The sequence below is a fragment of the Bos indicus genome, chromosome 6, assembly GCF_029378745.1.
Source record: "Bos indicus isolate NIAB-ARS_2022 breed Sahiwal x Tharparkar chromosome 6, NIAB-ARS_B.indTharparkar_mat_pri_1.0, whole genome shotgun sequence".
Lineage (NCBI taxonomy): Eukaryota > Metazoa > Chordata > Mammalia > Artiodactyla > Bovidae > Bos > Bos indicus.
The window spans coordinates 36004508-36026742 of NC_091765.1; the positions used below are offsets into that span (position 1 = coordinate 36004508).

Consider the following 22235-nt stretch of genomic DNA (forward strand, 5'->3'; position numbering starts at 1 on the left):
TTTGCTGTCTCGTATACAGGGTTATCGTTACCATCTTTCTAAATTCCATATATATGCGTTAGTATACTGTATTGGTGTTTGTCCTTCTGGCTTACTTCACTCTGTATAATAGGCTCCAGTTTCATCCACCTCATTAGAACTGATTCAAATGTATTCTTTTTAATGGCTGAGTAATACTCCATTGTGTATATGTACCACTGCTTTCTTATCCATTCATCTGCTGATGGGCATCTAGGTTGTTTCCATGTCCTGGCTATTATAAACAGTGCTGCGATGAACATTGGGGTACACGTGTCTCTTTCCCTTCTGGTTTCCTCAGTGTGTATGCCCAGCAGTGGGATTGCTGGATCATAAGGCAGTTCTATTTCCAGTTTTTTAAGGAATCTCCACACTGTTCTCCATAGTGGCTGTACTAGTTTGCATTCCCACCAACAGTGTAAGAGGGTTCCCTTTTCTCCACACCCTTTCCAGCATTTATTATTTGTAGACTTTTGGATCGCAGCCATTCTGACTGGTGTGAAATGGTATCTCATAGTGGTTTTGATTTGCATTTCTCTGATAATGAGTGATGTTGAGCATCTTTTCATGTGTTTGTTAGCCATCTGTATGTCTTCTTTGGAGAAATGTCTATTTAGATCTTTGGCCCATTTTTTGATTGGGTCATTTATTTTTCTAGAGTTGAGCTGTAGGAGTTGCTTGTATATTTTTGAGATTAGTTGTTTGTCGGTTGCTTCATTTGCTATTATTTTCTCCCATTCTGAAGGCTGTCTTTTCACCTTGCTAATAGTTTCCTTTGATGTACAGAAGCTTTTAAGTTTAATTAGGTCCCATTTGTTTATTTTTGCTTTTATTTCCAATATTCTGGGAGGTGGGTCATAGAGGATCCTGCTGTGATGTATGTCAGAGAGTGTTTTGCCTATGTTCTCCTCTAGGAGTTTTATAGTTTCTGGTCTTACATTGAGATCTTTAATCCATTTTGAGTTTCTTTTTGTATATGGTGTTAGAAAGTGTTCTAGTTTCATTCTTTTACAAGTGGTTGACCAGATTTCCCAGCACCACTTGTTAAAGAGATTGTCTTTAATCCATAGTATATTCTTGCCTCCTTTGTCAAAGATAAGGTGTCCATATGTGCGTGGATTTATCTCTGGGCTTTCTATAAACAGGATATTCTTTTACGTGTGGAAAGAAAAGAGCACTACCTTTGAGGGGTAGGAGTCCTACATTAAAACACAAAGCACACCACAAATACTAACCCTATTTTTGTTCCTTTTTATTTCAATAAATAGGTTCCCTTACGCCTACAGAAATTCTCAGGAAAGCAGGCCATATGGGTAGTGTGTGGAGGACTAAACAGGAGGGCAATTTCTGGCTTCTGGAGAATCAGATCTTACAGATATGGTTTCAAATTTTTGTATGAAATATTAGAAATTCCTAGATCATAAGCCACATTTATTATTCCCCAGGAAATGCCAAACGTATTCCAAACACAAACATAAGTGATTTTTGGATTATCTGCTTGTGTTCCTCTCCAATAGCTTGGAAAATTGAGTCAACTGCATGTGAACTTCTTATTCACAACTAGTCAGAATATAGCCTCCTCTGAATTATTCATGCTAATTGTGGGGAAGAAGAAATGTCATGAGTAAATTAATTTACAGATGAAAAAATCTGGATTGCTATGGCATATTGCATTTATCATTGAGAGAGAATATTTCACAACATATTATAATTATTTAAAAGATTTTGTCTATTACATTTGGAGTTTTGAGAGCACCCAATGATAAGGAATTGAGGCAGGTGTGAGAACTATAAAAATGAGCAACTCACAGCTGGTCATCTCAAGGAATTTAGTGTTTCATGGAAAACATAGATAAGAATACTAAGATTTACAAAACAGTAACAAAATCACATGGAAACACAGGGACAGAGGGAGCTTGGAGGATTTGAGAAATTCCATGGGTAAGTTAGCAAGCTGAATGTCAGATGATGAGTTATCTAGACAGTTGTGAAAGGGCATAAGTGAAATAAGAAGAGCTCAGAGCTTGCAAAGAAAACCAAGCAGTTCCATGGATCTTTGGGCAGCTCCAGGCAGCAGGGGACACCTGGGCTTGGCTGCTATCACAACTTGACTGGCATCACAAGCAGCTATAGCAATCAAGATCTAAGTATAATGCAATGACCCCAAGCACTTGAGAACTTATGTTTTAGAGGTGCAGATTTTTGGACACTGTCAGTCAGTTCAGTTCAGTTCAGTCGCTCAGTTGTGTCTGACTCTTTGCAATCCCGTGAATCACAGCACGCCAGGCCTCCCTGTCCATCACCAACTCCCGGAGTCCACTCAGACTCACATCCATGGAGTCAGTGATGCCATCCAGCCATCTCATCCTCTGTCGTCCCCTTCTCCTCCTGCCCCCAATCCCTCCCAGCATCAGGGTCTTTTCCAATGAGTCAACTCTTCGCATGAGGTGGCCAAAGTACTGGAGTTTCAGCTTGAGCATCATTCCGTCCAAAGAAATCCCAGGGCTGATCAATAGATGTGAGTACTACAGTTGGCCCCAAGAATCTGCCTTGTTAACAAATTATCCAGGTATTTTAAAATGTTAACTAAAATTTAATAATTATTGTTCTATGACATTAGATACACATTATAATCACCTAGGAAGCCTTAAAAGATGCCAATGTCTAGACCCATCTCAGATATTATAATCTGGCCATCATCATTTTTTACAGTTTCCCTGGTGAGTCTAATGTAGAATCAAGTGTGGGAATCACTTGTCTAAAGGAATTACCAGTGCATTGTTATTCCTTTTTTGCTGACATATCTCCCCAGGGACATTTTAGACTAAAGTCCATTTCTTTAGGTCCTAAAGGTCACTTTTACTAGCACCATAGTAATGACCATCTGGTTTCTATGTTTGTGTTTGCCACAATTTGAAACAGACCTTGTAGAATAGTATAAACACCTAACTATGCCTTTATCTAATACACAAGCAGAATAACTGAAAGAGTATTAGAGGACACAACATCTTTAGAGGTAAAGTATCTGGTAGTCTCAAGTACTGTGTATTGAAATTAAATGTTCCAGGAGCTGTATTTCAGGCAGCTCCAGAACCTTACCTTCAGAAATGTATTTTGACATTGAAATGTATCTTTCTACACATGTGAATATACCAACTAATCATTGTGAGGTTTCCACTATAAATGGCTTCTTTCATGGACAGAAATTTCTTTCTTTTTTTTTTTTTTTTTCAGGTTTGTTTTATTTTTTTTAAATTTTATTTTATTTTTAAACTTTACAATATTAGTTTTGCCAAATATCGAAATGAATCCACCACAGGTATACCTGTGTTCTCCATCCTGAACCCTCCTCCCTCCTCCCTCCCCATACCCTCCCTCTGGGTCGTCCCAGTGCACCAGCCCCAAGCATCCAGTATCGTGCATCGAGCCTGGACTGGCGACTCGTTTCATACATGATACTATACATGTTTCAATGCCATTCTCCCAAATCTCCCCACCCTTTCCCTCTCCCACAGAGTCCATAAGACTGATCTATACATCAGTGTCTCTTTTGCTGTCTCGTATACAGGGTTATTGTTACCATCTTTCTAAATTCCATATATATGCGTTAGTATACTGTATTGGTGTTTTTCTTTCTGGCTTACTTCACTCTGTATAATAGGTTCCAGTTTCATCCATCTCATTAGAACTGATTCAAATGTATTCTTTTTAATGGCTGAGTAATGCTCCATTGTGTATATGTACCACAGCTTTCTTATCCATTCATCTGCTGATGGGCATCTAGGTTGCTTCCATGTCCTGGCTATTATAAACAGTGCTGCGATGAACACTGGGGTACGCGTGTCTCTTTCCCTTCTGGTTTCCTCAGTGAATCTTGTAAGATAAATTAAGGGACACATTCAAAGCATTTCTTAAATTGTTTTCCTGTTTTATCAATATATAATTGACCTATAACATTGCATTAGATTAAGTTATACAACAAAATGATTAGATATATGTATATATATTGTGAAATAGTAACCACAATAAGTTTAGTTAAAATCTTTCACTCTGATTTATTTTAATACCGTGCTGAGGTCCTTCCATGCTGTCACAAATGGCAGGATTCCCTTCTTTGCTATGGGTGAATAATTTTAACTTATTCATTTATGCATATGCACACTATATTGTTTCCATGTCTTGGTTATTACAAACAATGCTGTAATGAACATAGGGGTGCAGATATCTATTCCAGATAGCAATTTTCCTTCCTTTGGACATATACCCAGAAGTAAAATTACTGGATAATATAGTAGTTCATATAGTAGTGGAGGCGATCGAATTCCAGCTGAACTATTTAAAAATCCTAAAAAATGATGCTGTTAAAGTGTTGCACTCAATATGTCAGCAAATTTGGAAAACTCAGCAGTGGCCACAGGACTGGAAAAGGTCAGTTTTTAATTCCAATTCCAAAGGAGGGCAATGCCAAAGAATGTTCAAACTACCATACAATTGCACTCATTTCACATGCTAGTAAGGTTATGCTCAAAATACTTCAAGCTAGACTTCAGCAGTATGTGAACCAAGAACTTCCAGATGTGCAAGGTGGGTTTAGAAAAGACAGAGGAACCAGAGATCAAATTGCCAAAATTCGTTGGATCATGGAGAAAGCAAGAGAAATCCAGAAAAACATCTACTTTGCTTCACTGACTACATGAAAGCCTTTGACTGTGTGGATCACAACAAACTATGGAAAATTCTTAAAGAGACGAAAATATCAGACCACCTTACCTGTCTCCTGAGAAACCTGTATGTGGGTCAAGAAGCAACAGTTAAAACCAGATATGGACCAATGAACTGGTTCAAAATTGGGAAAGGAGTATGACAAGGCTGTATACTGTCACCCTGTTTATTTAACTTATAGGCAGAGTACATTACATGAAATACCAGGATGGATGAATCACAAGCTGGAATCAAAATTGCTGGGAGAAATATCAACAATGTCATATATGCAGATTATACCACTCTAATGTTAGAAGTTGAAGAGAAACTAAAAAGCCTCTGGATGAGGGTGAAAGAGGAAAGTGAAAATGCTGGCTTAAAACTCAACATCCAAAAACAGAAGATCATGGCCTCCAGTTCCATCACTTCATGGCAAATAGATGGGGAAACAATGGAAACAGCGATAGATTTTATTTTGGGGGGGCTCCAAGATCACTGTAGATGGTGACTGCAGCCATAAAATTAAAAGATGCTTATTACTTGGAAGAAAAGCTATGACAAACATAGACAGCATATTAAAAAGCAGAGACATTACTTTGCCAACAAAGGTCCATATAGTCAAAACTATGGTTTTTCCAGTAGTCATTTATGGATGTTAGAGTTGGACCACAAAGAAGTCTGAGTGCCAAAGAATTGATGCTTTCGAACTGTGATGCTGGAGAAGATTCCTTGGATTGTTCATTGGAAGGGATGGATGCTGAAGCTGTGGCTCCAGTACTTTGGCCACCTGATGTTGCATGATTTTCATCCTCACTAACAGTGCACAAGTGTTCCCTTTTTTCCACATCCTCACCAACACTTATTTACTGTCATTTTTGATGATAACCATTCTTACAGGTATGAGGTAATAGCTAATTTTGGTTTTGAATTGTATCTCCCTGATGATTAGTGATGTTGTTCACCTTTCATGTATCTGTTGGTCATTTGTACATCTCAGAAAAAATGTCTATTTCATTCCTCAGCCTAATTTTTAATCATACTGTTTATTTGTTTGCTATTGAGTTGGGTTAATTCTTTATATTTTTTCTGATATTGATTCTTTATCAACTGTATGATTTGCTAATATTGGCTCCTATTCTGTAAGTTTCCCTTTCATTTTATTGATGGTTTCCTTTGCCATACAGAGCTATTTTATCTCATTTATTTACTTGCTTCTTTTTCCTAATTCCTATTGGGAGCATTACCTCTCTATAGCCCTCATTTATAGTGAAGCCATTGCAGGACAGTTCTTTTTAAATGTACCCCTACCTCTAATGCCTGTAGTGTATAGTCACTACCTGTTAGGCAGTACGTGCCCCAACTTTTGAGAAGAAGGAAGGAGGCAAACTCAGTCACTAACTTAATTTCCAGCTTACCAGAAGGTAGTAAGAATCTGTTCATTATTCTCTACCTGTTTGGAGTACAACAATGGTGAGAAAGATAAGAACATCAGAAAGATGGATGTTAGAGGACAATTCTACTCATTTGCTGGTTGAAATAATGAAAGTCCCAGAAATTTTAGCACATGTTAATCAAGAAATAATGAGAGATGAGAGGAAAAGAAAGCATTAAGTTATTCTTCTTTATCTTTTGCTGAAAATAGTTCTCAGCTCTTTGGAGTTTAGAGCCAGTGTTATTTAGTGTGGAAACGGAGGTTCCTGAACAAAGACCAAGATCATGCCTGATTCTGTGGACGGTTGAGTGGTGAAGCCACAGCCCTTCCCAACTTTGCTCTCTCCAAACTATTTCTACTTAATGACAGGAAGGGGAAAGGAAAATGTGCAATCCATCCTAAAGTCTCTCTTTTGTCACTTTCCAAACAATGTCTAGAGGCCAGAAATGAGTATTCATTACATTTTGTCCTGACAGGAAATGAACCTAAAATGATCCTATTTTGTTCTTGGCCCTTTACCATCCCTATCACCAAAAGCAATTATGCTTTTGCACAATGTACTATATATAGGAAACCAAATGCATTTACTCCTTATTTTCATGGCATTAAAAATCAAAACCAACTAATTCTACAGTGGAGCCAGGCAAATACACAGTTAGCCTGTAACATCTTGGGTCAAAAAGGAAGGAAGGATTTTTTAAAATGGGGCATGTTAAAGGGATGAGGGACCCACCTGCAAGAGATTTCACTGATGAAAGATAGAATAACTCAGACAAAAAATAATTAATGGAATACTGGGTTATAATCCAAAGTATAAAAGAAACATCCCTGAGTCCATGCAGATATAAATAAATGACTGAATAAACAAATAGAGAAGAAGAGACAAATCTTTCTTCAAGAAGGATTCCAAATAATTTATGGGAGGATGCTCCCCTCCAAGAGATGGAGCTTAAGCTCCCTTACTGTTTGAATGTAGTGTGGACTTGGTGACTTGCTTCCAAAGATAAAATAGAGAAAGAAAGAAATAATAACTTTACAGTGGAGCAATGTGCCATATGCTACCTTGGATGAGGATCAAGGTTAACATCATCAGTGGTAAATCATGTTGATAGCATGCACGCCCCCAATATGATGTGATGATAAGAGCATTTCATCACAGGATCTTCCTTGCCAAAACCAATGACCCCAGTCTACACAGGAGAAAAACATTATACAAAAATTCAAGGACACTCTACAAAATACCTAACCAATGCACCTCAAAACCATCAAAGTTGTGAACAACAAAGAAAGACTGAGAAACTATCACAGACTAGAGCAGAGTGAAGAAGCAAGACAACTAAATACTATATGGTATCCTGGATTGGATCCTGGGTCAGAATACGATAATGATGGAAAAACCAGTAAAATCCTGCCATTCCAGTTAATACTAATATATCCATGCTGGTTTCTTAGTTTTGACAAATGTGCCCTGGTAATGTAAGATGTGAATGATAAGAGAAACTAGGTGAGTTGTATGTCCCGAAATAAAAATTGTGTCTCAAAATAAATACTGTATTGAAAAAAATAAGACAAGTAAACATTATAAAAGCATGTGGAATGAAACTGTCAAAAAAGCATTTATTTTATGCATGTTATGCAGGTAAGTTTTTTTAAATGTGTGATTTATGTGTGTTTTAGAAGAAATAAGCCAAAGATACATGATGAAATTTTTAGGCATAAAATTTAAATGTTTCCACATTTTTTGGTGACAATTCAGGAAGGCTTTCCCTATATCAACTTACTTCCTTTTCTTAAAACAAAAATTAGTGTCAGTTAAGTGTTTTTAAGAGTAAATTTTCTATAAGTTATATCAAACCTGAGATCATCATGCAATAGGTTAAAAGCATCAAAGATTTTGCTCCAAGTACTTACCTGACAAGGGCTTCCCTGGTGCTCAGTGGCAAAGAATCTGCCTGCAATGCAGGAGATGCAGAGACACGGGCTCGATCCCTGGGTTGGGAAGCTCTGCTGGAGGAAGACATGGCAACCCAATCCAGTATTCTTGCCAGGAGAATCCCACGGTAAAAGGAGCCTGATGGGCTACAGTCCATAGTTTGGCCAAGATTGGATACAACTGAAGTGACTTAGCAAACACTCACTCTCACTTGATATTCATTATTACATCTCTCATTCACCCAAGGTATCCTTACTTTTCCAGTTAACTCATAGTGTTCTGTGCACTCTCTCTTCACTGGTGTATGCTTCAGTCCCAGGTAAGGTCTTGCAAACTCATTAACTGCTTCTGTTTCCCCACCATCGCTGCCTTTTCTTTCCTCTGTTGCTTGGACACAACAAAAGAATTTGGAACAGGGCTTTTATTTCCCTCATTCATTTTATACATTTTGATCAGTGTCAGTAGTCTTCAAAGTTATTTTGATCACTTTAGTCTTGTTTCTAGGTCAGTGTTTCTTAAAGAGTGGTGTGAAGACTAGCTACATCAGAAATACCTGGGATATTGATTCTTGGCCTATACCTACAGACTTAGAATCTCTGGGGTGGAGCCCACAAACCTGATTTTAACAGAGGCTCCAGGGTAACTTTTGTCCACCGCTATTCCCTAGTGGCTCAGACAGTAAAGAATCTGCCTGCAGTGTGGTAGACCTAGGTTCAATCCCTGGCTTGGGAAAATCCCCTGGAGCGGGATATGGCAACCCACTCTGGTATTCTTGCCTGGAGAATACATGGACAGAGAAGCCTGGTGGGGGGTCACAAAGACCTGGACATGACTGAGAGACTAAGTACAGCACAGTATAGAAAGCTACAAGTTTCTGGACATGGTTAGTTTTCTCTTCCATTTATGGAAGAACTTGAAACTCTTTAGCAGTGTCAAAATTCCAAGTAAATACTGGTTGTTGTTCAGTTGCTCAGTCGTGTCTGACTCTTTGCGGCCCCAGTGACTGCAGCATGCCAGGTTTCCCTGTCCTTCACCATCTCCTGGAGCTTGATCAAACTCATATCCATAGTGTCAGTGATGCCATCCAACCATCTCATCCTCTGTCATCCCCTTCTCCTCCTGCCTTCAATCTTTCCCAGCATCAGGTGACCAGAGCATTGGAGCTTCAGCTTCAGCATCAGTCCTTCCAATGAATATTCAGGATTGAGTTCCTGGAGGATTGACTGGTTTGATCTCCTTGCTATCCACCCTTGGACTCTCTCAAGAATCTTCTCCAACACCACAGTTCAAAAGCATCCGTTTTTCACCATTCAGTCTTCTTCATGGTCGAACACACATCCATACCTGACTACTGAAAAAACCATACTTTTGACTAGGTGGACCTTTGTCAGCAAAGTAATGTCTCTGCTTTTTAATATGCTATCTAGGCTTGTCATAGCTTTTCTTCCAAGGAGCATCGTCTTAATTTCATGGTGCAGTCATCATCTGCAGTGATTCTGGAGCCCAAGGAAATAAAGTCTCTCACTGTTTCCATTGTTTCCCCATCTATTTGCCATGAAGTGATGAGACCAGATGCCATAATCTTAGTTTTTTAAATGTTGAGTTTTAAGCCAGCTTTTCACTCTCCTCTTTCACCTTCATCAAGAGGCTCTTTAGTTCCTCCTCACTTTCTGCCATAAGTGAATACTGGGGTACTCCAACCTTTGTTCTTGACTCTTTATTTGGATGAGTCTATCAGTTCTACAGCAAAGAAGTTTGAAATAAAACTTCTTGTGATTTTTTCTCAGTTTCAGTATTTCCAGGGGCTCTTTCCAAATAAGGCCCCTTCCAAAATCCAGCTACAAAAGGCTATACTGAGAAATGTTCTTAAATGTTATTTCAATTCACTTTCTTCACTTTTCTTGATGGATTTCTTGCATCATTTCTAGACTAATAACGCAATACCAAGAGTCACATACATAATATAATAGTGAATTATGCTGAATTTATCTGATGAATAAATCATTTCAGCTAACAACACGTGGTTAAAATATTTCCTAAAAAAATGTTTCTTTTCTCAAAGTTAGAATAGTGTGAAAAGTGTATGTGGTTTATACTTGTTCTCCTTTTCCTTCATGGCTTGAAATTTCCATTGTCTGCCTCATTGTGACCCATTATTTGCATTTTTTTCTCATTTCATTTAAAATTATCAAGTTGTCTTTCATGTTAATTAGCTTTAAACACGAAAAAATATCTCTGTGCGTGTAATATCCAACTCCAAATAGCCATTATTTCATTAGCTTCATGCTTTGGAGACATAATGGCTGCTTGTTACAGCACAGCAGAGCTGGTATAAATTAAATCTTAATGGGTCACTCATTTAAAAAGTAGTGTAAAATGCCCTGAAAACCAAGGTTCTTTAGCTAAACTTAATGATATCTTTGCCATAAAATTTTCCTAAGGTTGCTCTTGTAGTTTAAACACACATCCATTTTAATCAGTTTCTAAATTGTTTACTCAGGAATATCTTAAGAAAAGAAATTAATGCTGATTAGATCTTCTGACAAAACAAACCTAAAACATCACTATTGATGTTTCTAACCAAATGCTGTGAGAACTATACATATATTTTTGTGCATGGATTCTATATTTCCTAAGGAAATGACATGCAAAAAGCTGATGATGGCTACTGAAATATCAAATTTAATGATCTCATACATACAAGTGATTTTTAAAGCAAGTAATTCATTCATTTAATATTTTGATTCAGAAGTAACAGTCTCAACTAGGTTAAAATGATTAATAAACTCCTCTAGAAAAGAACTGCAGAAGGAAATGGCAACCCACTCCAGTATTCTTGCCTAGAGAATCCTGTGGATGGAGGAGCCTGAGGGCTGTGTCCATAGGGTCACAGAGTCGGACACAACTGAAGAGACGTAGCGGCGGCAGCAGACAAAAACTCTTCATATTCAAAAACACTTCCAACATTTTACTCCCGCTGGAAGATATATGTGTGTGCGTGATATTGGCTCTATTTGACTATATATAGTTAGAAAGCCTTCCAGTTATAGAGCATACAGAAATCTAGTTATGATTTTTAAGTAAAATTTCTTCTATTAATTATTCAAAAAAATTATCTCAACACTTTTGTACGTCAGGCACTATACCAAATCCACTGAGAACAAATGTGAATAAGGCAGACATGTTCCCTGCTCTTATGGAGCTTGAAAATTAGTGCTACTATTTTATTCCTAAAAATATAAGGACTTTTTGTCAACTGCATGCTAGTTGGACTCACCTCATATTAATCAATTAGATTTTATAGTACCTAATTGTTACTGTTTCAACAATACAATAAAACAAATAGGGAATTTTAAACATTGTAGGAAAGTAAGTCACACATTACACATAAAATAATTATGTGATCAAGGTATTATGGGTTTTACAGAATTTGCAATCATTGCATTTATGATATAATTCAGTTAAATATATGGTACATTAGAAAACAGAAAAGTACCTGAGAGGATGCTAATTCTATGCTACAAACTGCACTCAGCCCCAACCCCTGCCAAATTAATTTCTCTTTTGGGAAAAGAGGTTAAGCCTGATCCCTGAAGTTTCAAGAATTCTTCCTATCCTGTAAATAGTGATATAAGTAAGTGGAGTGATATAAGTAAGAAAAACTACCTCTTATGAAAAGCTGAGCGCCGAAGAATTGATGCTTTTGAACTGTGGTGTTGGAGAAGACTCTTGAGAGTCCCTTGGACTGCAAGGAGATCCAACCAGTCCATTCTGAAGGAGATCAGCCCTGGGATTTCTTTAGAGGAAATGATGCTGAAGCTGAAACTCCAGTACTTTGGCCACCTCATGCGAAGAGTTGATTCATTGGAAAAGGCCCTGATGCTGGGAGGGATTGGGGGCAGGAGGAGAAGGGGACGACAGAGGATGAGATGGCTGGATGGCATCACTGACTCGATGGACGTGAATCTGAGTGAACTTCTGGAGTTGGTGATGGACAGGGAGGCCTGGCGTGCTGCGATTCATGGGATCGCAGAGTCAGACACGACTGAGTGACTGAACTGAACTGAACTGATACTGTACTACAACAGTGTGAAGTTCCTAACTTCCTGTGATTCTTTAGAAAATTATATTCTTTAAATTAATTGAAAAGGGAATTTTGAGTAATTCATGAAAATTCCAGAAATCAGTTTTTCATTGTGAGATTAATATTTTATACTGACATATTAAATATGTGGAAAAAATTTTTTTCCACCTGAATAGTGAATTCAAGAATGAGCTAGAAACTGCTTGGTTTCTCCCAACTTTAATTCAGCCCAATCTTGCTATTCACCATTCACTACATCAGTTAAGGATTTCTGCTGGTCATCAAGGAAACTATAATATAGAAGGGTTGAAAATGGTGATAATCTCACTTTCCATAAACCTGTAAACAAGAGATAAACTGAACAGAAAAAGCACAAATGCATTCACTGTTCCATTGGAGAAAACAGGTTTGAAATTATCATACAAAGAGGCTTTTCAAAAACAGTGCGAGAAAGAAAAACACCAATACAGTATACTAATGCATATATATGGAATTTAGAAAGACGGTAACAATAACCCTGTATACAAGACAGCAAAAAAGACACTGATGTATAGAACAGTCTTTTGGACTCTGTGGGAGAAGGAGAGGGTGGGATGATTTGGGAGAATGGCATTGAAATACGTACAATATCATATATGGAAAGAGTCGCCAGTCCAGGTTCCATGCACGATAGGGATGCTTGGGGCTGGTGCACTGGGACGACCCAGAGGGATGGTATGGGGAGGGAGGAGGGAGGAGGGTTCAGGATGGGGAACACATATATACCTGTGGCGGATTCATTTCGATATTTGGCAAAACCAATACAATAGTGTAAAGTTTAAAAAAAAAAAAAAAAAAAACAGGGCATGCTGTTTTACAATAGCTAAAGAGGAAAAGTGAGAATCTGAGGGATTCTCTAGAGGTCCTAGGATAAATGAGGAAAGAAATGGGACTTGAAGAGTAAGGGTATGCATTCATTACAAATGCAAGAGGAATTTTTTTTCTTTCTAATTTAAAAATTGGAAACACAAGCCTGAGATTCTGCCCATATTAATTTGCCTTTTTATACAGTGTAGGACAATTTTATTTCATAGTACTATAGAAGCAAACTTCACAAAGGTTTAATGAAAACAAATCTTCGTAGTAGCCTTTCCATAGTTCACTGAAGAGTGCTGGAAATATCCAGAACTATCACTCCATTTAAAATTATCAAATTTACTTAGATATGTAAAAGTTTTCATTTCCTATTTTCCAATTTTGAGGTTATAAAATGGAATAAAAATCTCTGACGTAAGATGAGGAAGAGGAGAAGGGAAAAACAAAATGTGGTTACACTGGAATTTTAGCATAGTTCATTCTTACCACGAAAGATCCAAGTAAAAGTTAAGAGTAGGGAGGAAATAGCAAAAAGTAAGTATGCAAACTATTGATAGAAGGAAGAGATATGAAAATCAAGTTTCAATTATTTTATGATTTAGATTAAAAAAAAAATCCTGCATTTATAGTGTTTTAACACTAATTGCCCATAAAATATAAAATAGGACTTCCTTAAATTCAATTAAATACACTATACATACTACTTTCTAATGGTCCTCTGTTTCATACTGCTGTTATCAATCTCTACTAAAACTGAGGTCCTTGAGGACCAAAGCATATATATTTTTCTCCCATCTTCCCAGCCCTCCCTCCACAGGTAACCAGCAGGAAACTAATAAATGTTCCAAAGACAAGAAGTAAAAACAGACAGGAATGAGACTGACTTTCTTAAAGATTGAGTAGAAAGGTACCTTTTCATCTTGAATTCCTTGCTTCTACTAATCGAATGATGGGATTCAGCACATGCCATACAAAAGTATGGCACCTTGGCATGTTGAACATTTTAAGCTGAAAGAATTTGAGAAAACAGCAAAAGCAGGAAGATAACCCTGCCATTTCTCCAACCCTTCTCCTCTGACTTATCGTAAAACCCTCCTGTGAGACGTATCCTTCCTGTACTCAGGGAAAGGAGCATTCATATCTGGGAAGACAAGGGGACAACCAAGAAGAATCTGAACATCCCTTGCCAAGTTCCCCCCTGGGAACTTGGGGGGAACTACACTTAACTCATACTCCTTAGCCTATTTCTCCACACTGCCCCACCCTTCATCAAAGCTAGCAAAATGATACTCAGATTTTCTTTGGGTCTTTGTTTGCTTATGAGGGCTCCTGTGTCAAGTAAAACTTTTTTAATTAATGTGTATGCTTTTCTCCTGTTCCTCTCTCTTTGTCAGTTTAACTTTCAGACCCAGCCATTGGTATTAGGGGAGCAGAGGAAAACTTTTTTCTCCTCTGCAAGAGATATATGTTCATACCTCCCCAAATTGATTTTTTTCAAGTGTCCTTCTTACTGAATAGTTTTACAACCAGGAAAGTCTTAAAGGCAGTTGTTAACAGAGTTATCAAAAAGGTTAAGGATTTAAAAGGAAAGTTCAAAATCCTCTGACAGATTTTCTTTAAAATGAAGATAGGAAAGGGAAATAGAACAATGTAATGTGCTGAGGGGTTTTTTTTTTCCCCTGGGATAAAAATGTCTCTTCCAAAAGTAGGTTTGATGTCCTACTTAATTTTCAGCTACTAGTTTCAATTGCTATGTGGAAGACAAAGATGATGAGCTACCCCTCAGCTGCCTTGCCTGTCGACCCACAGTGCTCTGGGCCTCAGTGCTCTCTGAGTCTCCTTCCTATCAGCAGGCATCCCTTCCTACTGGTGGGCATCCTTCCTATTGGTGGGGCTGTGAGCACACAAGACAGCACTGTCCCAAATTCATGACTGAGTTACTGTGCGCATAGTACTTAGTTTCAATTTTTTAATAGAAAAAAAGTAGACAGTGATTTTAAACCTAAACAGTCATGCAAATATGTATAGTGTTTCATTTATAAATTAATTTTACAGATATTTTCTCATATAATCTGGCTTCCCTGGTAACTCAGATGGTAAAACGTCTGCCTGCAATGCAGGAGACCTAGGTTTGATCCCTGGGTCGGGAAGATCCCCTGGAGAAGGACATGGCAACCCACTTCAGTACTCTTGCCTGGAAAATCCCATGGTCGGAGGAGCCTGGTAGGCTACAGTCCATGGGGTCACAAAGAGTGGGACACAACTGAGCGACTTCACTTTCTTCCTTTTTTTCTCTTTCTTTCTCATATGATCGTGTATAATCACTAAAGAAGACCTTCCAGTTATTATCTTCACTGGGCAGCAAATGGAACTCTGACTTAGAGGAGGTTTAACTTGTTGCAAAGAGTTGGACATGACTCAGTGACTGAGCATACACACGCACAATTTGTTACAAGTAAATGTTTTAACTGCAAGTGCATTCAATAATGCTTAGAAGAACCAGTCATTCATCTCTTAGAGATTCCTTCTGTAAAATTCAAGGTGATCCTTTGATGGATGAGAACCCATATTTTAAGCCATATGTTATCTCCTACTTTTGCTATATTCAGTGATATGAAGCAAAAGAATTCAATAATCTAACCAGAAATCCAATAATAGCAATGTCTACCCTAAAAGGTTTTAATCTACTTAAGGTACAACTTAATTTTTGGTATAACTAAAAAAGTGAATAAGTCAAAAGAATTTAGTATGAATATTTTATATTCAATTTAAGATCAAACTATTATTAAGTGGGGCTTCCCTGGTGACTCAGATGGTAAAGAATCAGCCTGCAGTACAGGATACCTGGATTTGAACCCTGGATTGGGAATCCCCTGGAGGAGGGCATGGCAACCCACTCCAGTGTTCTTGCTTGGAGAATCCCCATGGACAGAGTATCCTGGAAGGCTACAGTCCATGGGGGTCACAAAGAGTCGGACATAACTGAGCAACTAAGCACACATTAAGTGACCGTGGAAATACATTGTTAACTCTCTTACCAGAAATTGCCTGATATCCTCTAAGCTACAACCAGAACTTATACAATATGTAATAAATTTCCTTTTAACAACAAACAACATTTTTCATTGCTATGACAAATATTCTACTAGTAAGTGTCAAAAGATGGGGAATACTTGTTTGGGATGATAAGAAGGCCATCATCCTGAAAAAGAAATGGGCAACTACACTGGAAATTTTCCTTCTTAAATTTCCCTTTATAAATCCCAGTTCAGCACATCATTCCCTTACAATATAGGTAAAATGAGAATATTCCTATTATTCTTTCTGCATCAACCATGACACATTACATAAACACATGTAGAAGTTTATGTTTCACATTTGTATTTCAAAAATAATGGTATTATTTGAAACATGAATCCAGTGGTATTTAAACATATGTGTACAAACCTTGGAGCTCAGTCCTGAAGGTCCCACTGGGAACATTTTTCTCCCAAATGACACAAGGGCTTTGGGTCACAGATTGTTTTCCTTTGTTTTCCCTCTAGTCCTCATCAAGATCCAACTACACCAGCAGGGAATGAAATCAGCAGGACACCTGGCAGCCACTTTGCAGAGGCCACATCTTCACTAATGAGGCCCTGAGAGGAGACAGCCACAGAGTCAGATGAAATTCTGCTCAGAATCTTTTGATGCTTCCAGGTACGTTTTCTGCTCGAATCTGATGAAAGTAAGGAAATATATAAGATCATGAAGAATAATACAATAGAACTATCATAGCCAAGTGTAATCACAATGTGGAGACACAAATTTGGAACTGATGGGGCTTGATACAGTTAGTACTCCAATATTGTGACAGAGTTAACATTTTAAACTATGATGGCCGTTACTTGAATTTTCCAAAAATTTGCCTTAAAAACCAAATGAAAATCACTTTCTGACCTAAAGATTCATTACTAACAAGATGAAAATATTCTAACTGAAATAGAAAACTGGATGATCTGAAGTCCCACCGGAACACACAGAATGACAGAATGACTTCAGGCTGACAAACACCCTGAGGAGAACCCACTGTGAATACAGGTACTGCAGTGGGGAGAGGCACACATCTGTTTGGGGTGCTGCAAGCTAAGCACCCACCTGTGGGTAGAACACAGATCAGTGAAGACTAATACTGAATCATAGGTCTGTGGCCAGCCTGGGGTGGGGGGTGGTAATGAAGGCGATATAGAGCATCCCTTTACCATTTTTTAAAAAATTTATTATTATATATCTATTCTGTACTTGGAGAAGGTAATGGCACCCCACTCTAGTACTCTTGCCTGGAAAATCCCATGGACGGAGGAGCCTGGTAGGCTGCAGACCATGGGGTTGTGAAGAGTCAGACACGACTGAGCGACTTCATTTTCACTTTTCACTTTCATGCATTGGAGAAGGAAATGGCAACCCACTCCAGTATTCTTGCCTGGAGAATCCAGGGACGGGGGAGCCTGGTGGGCCACTGTCTATGGGATCGCACAGAGTCGGACACGACTGAAGCGACTTAGCAGCAGCAGCAGCATTCTGTACTTTCAATTAAATAGAAATTCTAAACCAGAGAGCTTTAAATTTCAAACCTTGAGTTCAGACAGTTTAAATGGGGGCAGGGATTTTCAGTGTTGTCTTCATGAGGGTTCAGACATGGGGACTCACTGGAGGACTGCTGGAGCTGACCAAGAGGCCACCTCACCTGCACAGCCTCTTGGGGAAGGTGTCATCACCTGGCTGTGGAGAAGAGAGAACACTCGGGTTTGCCCTGGCTTCACTGTCTAGTCAAAACCACATGGTGTCCTATAAACGTCATCAGGATAGAACTCCTACAAAAAAAATAAAATAGATTTTACTGAGAAAATATTGTGATAACACTGGGAACACAATACTGAGTGGTTTGAGACCAACTAAGGTTCTCAGGGCCCTGATAAATAAGTCTTTCCTGGAGCACTGCACACAGACCCTTAACAGGACTACATGGGTATTTGAAATACTCAGAAATACCCTTCAAATATGATTTTTACCAAAGTCTTTGTCCTATATAGGATATTACTGGAAAAATTGGAGAAAATACAATGATGTCTAAGGATAAGTTATTATTTCCACATTTGGATGGTTCCTCTACATTTGGATGTTGGATGGTTGTACAGGAAAATGTCTCCATTTATATGAAATATATATAAGTAGTTGATGTGATAAGACTTCAAGCCAACAAGTTACTCTCAAATGGTGGAGGAAAATAGAAGTTCTTGGCACCAAACTTGCAACTTTTTGTGAGTTTGTAAGTTTAAGATTGCTTTAAAAATTATATATATATATATATATAATTATATATATTATATATAGCATAATATATATAATTATATATGTTCTTATTGTTTAGTTGCTAAGTCTTGTCTGATTCTTTTGCAATCCCATGGACTGTATCCCACAAGGCTCCTCTGTCCATGGGATTTCCCAGGCAAGAATACTGGAGTGGGTTGCCATTTCTTTGTCCAGGGGCTCTTCCCGACCAAAGAATGAAACCTGTGTCTACTGCATTGGCAGGCAGATTCTTTACCACTGAACCACTGGGAAGCCCATAGCACTCTCCATGACCTTGCCTAAACCTACCATTCTAGCATTTTTACCCATTATTCCCCTTCATAAATCCTGTACTCCAGTTAAACTAGCTTATCAGCTACATCCTAACATAACAGCTCGCAGACTTCCCCACTAATATGACTTTTACCTTACCTCTACCCCAGAAGCTTTCCAAAAAAACAAGAATCTAATTGTCAAATTCTACTCATCCTTGAAGGCATTTCCTAAATGACATCCCATTCATGAAATTTTCTTTCAGAGCCTAGAGTAATGCCTCATATATAGTTTGTGCTCAAAATACATCTGTAGATAAAAGATTTTTTTTCAATAAACAAGAAAGAAAGATGGAGATCCAAAAAGAAGATATAAGTTTGCTTGAAGGTAAATTTGGGAATGCAATTTAATGATCCATGGGAAAGAGTGTAGAAGAAATTCAGATTATAGTAATTGGAAGTATAGAAACCTAGCCCTGCTCTATTTCAGATCAGATCAGTCACTCAGTCATGTCCGACTCTTTGCGACGCCATGAATCGCAGCATGCCAGGCCTCCCTGTCCATCACCAACTCCAGAAGTTCACTCAGACTCACGTCCATCGAGTCAGTGATGCCATCCAGCCATCTCATCCTCTGTCGTCCCCTTCTCCTCTTGCCCCCAATCCCTCCCAGCATCAGAGTCTTTTCCAATGAGTCAACTCTTCGCATGAGGTGGCCAAAGGACTGGAGTTTCAGCTTTAGCATCATTCCTTCCAAAGAAATCCCAGGGCTGATCTCCTTCAGAATGGACTGGTTGGATCTCCTTGCAGTCCAAGGGACTCTCAAGAGTCTTCTCCAACACCACAGTTCAAAAGCATCAATTCTTCGGCACTCAGCCTTCTTCACAGTCCAACTCTCACGTCCATACATGACCACAGGAAAAACCATAGCCTTGACTAGAAGGACCTTTGTTGGCAAAGTAATGTCTCTGCTTTTGAATATGCTATCTAGGTTGGTCATAACTTTCCTACTGGCTAATAATACAGACAACAGGGAACAATAGAGGATGAGATGGTTGGATGGCATCACCAACTCGATGGACATGAGTTTGAGCAAGCTCCAACAGTTGGTGATGGACAGGGAGGCCTGGCCTGCTAAAGTGCATGGGATTGCAAAGATTCAGACATGACTGAGTGACTGAACTGAATAATCTAGAAAGTAAATAAAACCAAAGAGAAACAAAGAGATTTTTCACATACAAGCAATTAAACAAAGCAAGACAAGATTCTTTTTAAGTATGGCGATTGTGTCCAGGTTCTATTTTGTTCAGTTGCTTGAAGGAACAGAGTATTAGGTCACAGGCAAAAATGAGTGATTATCCTAAAACACTGCAATGGGAAGAACAGCCAGCAAAGAATTAAATCTTCTGACTGTATATTCCCTAAACCACTTTCCTGGAAAAAAAAATGCTTTATATTGAAAATACATTATTAGTCACATTCATGAGAGGCCAAGTATGTACCTGCTAAAGAAACAAAGCATTCCTACTTTTCCCTGAATTTCCTGTATAATAAAACCTGAAAGACAATAATGCTTAATTCCTATGGACCTAGAATATTTCATCAAAGAACTACCAAGAATTCTGCAGACATTACTGACAATTACTTTAATATGAATTTCACATTTTAAGAAGACTTCCTCATGGAAAAAGGATATAAGTGATTTCAATTTTTGAAGAAAAATATTGGAGTAATGCCATTTTGTAAGAATCAGCTCTTGCAAATGAAGCTCTCACTCAGGAAACAAAAAGAAGCAATTTCATAATAAAACAAAGTTGCCAGCATGAAACAGCTGTCACTTCACCCTTAACCCTGCACTCTTCTCTATGACAATCTAAGGAGTGCAGTATTTCCAGTAAGCTCTGGATCACCTGGGTTTTTTTCAATACTTTCACTGCACTAAGAATTTCACTACAGTACCAAAGAAAGAAGTCTCACAAGAGCCTCACAAAGGAATACATTTTTGCAAAGATTTCCTGAGTAAAAGATACTTAAAATTGATCCCAGTATGCTGGAACGTCTCCATTCCTTTCTGCCATCCTCCTTTCCTGTTTGCAGGCTTTCCCATAGACTGGTCCCTTGTTTTCCTTACAAGATCTCTCTCTCACACACACGACAGTCTGAGACCAGTGTGACTTGAGTAGGAGACTCTCAGATGCCTTCTGACCCTGAGGTTCTCTCATCTATGACTATGAAATGTTCCATTAGAATTAACCATAGCAAGTCTCCAGTCCCTTTAGCTTTTCCTTTTTAAAACCTAAAATTAAACTTAAACTCATGAGGCAAAAATAAATCATGTGTTCATTTTTTGCAAATTGTCATTCCCTTGGAGTCCAAATGAGAGGACTCATTTGCACTCTAGGAATGAATAATAATAGCTTATAATGACATGATAATAAGCTGATGGGATCTGGGGCTCAGAATACATCAAGGTTTGTGAAACAGGGGTCAGCAATCCTAATAGGTGGAAGGCAGAGGATCTAATGAGAAATACAATGATTTCTGTCTTGCCTTTCCATTAATTTGTGGTTTGCTGTCTGTGATATTGATTTATCATGAGGTTTAAGAAATCTCTTCCAGATACATGCTCTCTTATCTCTTGATTTGGAGATCAGTTAGATGTTACAAAGACCAAGAAGAATGAACTGCAGCGCACTGCAAGTCGCTCAGTCGTGTCCAACTCTTTGCGACCCCGTGGACCATACAGTCCATGGAATTCTCCAGGCCAAAATACTGGAGTGGGTAACTTTTCCCTTCTCCAGGGGATCTTGCCAACCCAGGATTCTAACCCAGGTCTCCTGCATTGCAGGTGGATTCTTTCCCAGCTGAGCCACAAGGGAAGCCCAAGAATACTGGAGTGGTAGCCTATCCCTTCTCCAGCAGACCTCCCCAACCCAGGAATCAAACTGGGGTGTCCTGCATTGCAGGCAGTTCCCTGAGCTATCAGGGAACCTTACTGCATCTGAAATGTGTGAAGACCTAAACAAATATTCAGTTTATTTTGTCTATTTGAATGAGTACACTAAGCCTAAGAGATTAATAATTGTTGTTGGAAGGGTTGTATGGGGACACTCAGCAAATTATAGTAAATCCCTATCAGCTTAAAGCATTTCCTGAACCAAATTCTGAGTAGTACAGTAGATACATTTCATATTTAAGAAGTTGATGATATCATCTCATCTTCCCAAATTCTTACATAAAAAAGAATAGGTCACTCTTTCATCAATAAATTGGAATATTTTAAAGATAGCCATGTCCAGAAAAACAAAACAAAAAATTCTTAAATCATGTGGCCCCTTTTTTGAAAAAAGAGAAAATTAACTTGAAAGCAAATGTTAACATTTTAAATAACCAGTTAGAAACTGGTTAGCTGTTTGGTTGAAAATTACCTGTTTGGTTAAAACAAGTTGTATGTTCTATAAAACAATAATTGATTTCATTATATCTTTGAGAAAAAAAAATTTTCAGAAGTGGTTCCTTGGTGCTTAGAGTTGAATATTAAGTAAATAAGTTGAAGGGGAAAAAAATAGCCTAAAATTCACAGAACTGTGCAGCACTAAATCAAAATTT

The 22235-nt window shown here is 38.3% G+C and overlaps 1 long non-coding RNA gene across 1 annotated transcript in view; it reads right to left on the minus strand.

Annotated features, from left to right (window-relative positions):
- LOC139183604 (uncharacterized) overlaps nt 1-22235 on the minus strand; it is a 362756-nt gene that overhangs the window by 265066 nt on the left and 75455 nt on the right. The window contains exon 4 of the long non-coding RNA XR_011567110.1: nt 16471-16741. This is a non-coding gene — a long non-coding RNA (uncharacterized lncRNA). The remainder of the gene's footprint in view (nt 1-16470; nt 16742-22235) is intronic.